The 1,094-nt window shown below is 30.2% G+C and overlaps 1 protein-coding gene across 1 annotated transcript in view; it reads right to left on the bottom strand.

The window, feature by feature from the left end:
- The window catches only part of LOC107624826 (acid phosphatase 1), a gene marked incomplete in the record, with an annotated part of 4,684 nt that overhangs the window by 1,489 nt on the left and 2,101 nt on the right, over positions 1-1,094 (bottom strand).

Here is a 1,094-nt window from a genome sequence, read left to right as displayed (position 1 = left end):
CTTATTGCTTTTTCATTTCTTAATTATTATTGTTTTTTTTTCCTTTTTTTATCGTTTATTGTTATGATGACTTTCAATTTGGTAGTAGTTAGCGGTTAATTAGTCATATCTAAACTAAGTTATTCTCGTTATTTATCTAGCAGACAAATCAATAGGAGCGAAATGATTTTGTCAATATGATGGGTCCGAATAAATTAAAAATGAAAAGATTGGAATTATTATTCTCCCACCGAATAATAATATCATGCAATAAAAATGTTAAAGTTTAAGATTAGTGGGTCGGCATTAAAGACAATTTAGCATATGCAGTCAAAACACAAATATCATTTTTTTTTTCTAAAATTGGTCCTTCATCCACATTGATATATATTAATATTATTATTTCATTTATACGGAGGAAGTTTCCTCCTCCATCCACTAAATGTTAAAGAGAAAAAAAAAACAGAAAATAGAATCACGGAAAATGATAATGCTTTGGACAAACCGAATTTGTGGCCCTACCATTATACAGTTCTCTAAACTAATTCTAACCACGTTATTATAAAATATGAAGAGTGTTACGGACCAGCAACTTTTGTGTTTTGTAACCATCAATTGACCATCAATAGTCTTTTTAATGGTGTGAGATTACATTCAATGATGGGAGATCACTTACTTTTCTTTTTTATGGTTAAATGCTGGCCACAAAACACAAAAGTTACTGACCTCTAGACTTTTGCATAAAGTATATTGAATAAATGGTGTCTTCTAATTGATCTTATTATCTTGAATGGAATAATACTCTTAAGTGTGGAAACTGGAAACTCATATGAAGCTGTATGTAACAATATATATATACCTACCACAACCACTTTTATTTGAAGATTATTATTATGTTATTTAATTTGCAGACTAGTCCATGCGTGCATAATGCAAACTCTGAATACAAATCCTAAAAATGATGAATGCCAAAGAAAGAAAGAAAGAAAATAGAGGCACGCATGCGTGGAAAACTGGAAATTGCAAAGCATGAGTGCACGTAGATAGATGATGATTCCCACACTAATATGGACATGGAATAAGATACAAAATATACATACACACCCATGTTAATT

Source organism: Arachis ipaensis, chromosome B02 (assembly GCF_000816755.2).
Source record: "Arachis ipaensis cultivar K30076 chromosome B02, Araip1.1, whole genome shotgun sequence".
Taxonomy (NCBI): Eukaryota; Viridiplantae; Streptophyta; class Magnoliopsida; order Fabales; family Fabaceae; genus Arachis; species Arachis ipaensis.
The sequence above is the reverse complement of the archived record's forward strand: the minus strand, read 5'-3'. Positions and strand labels throughout refer to the sequence as shown.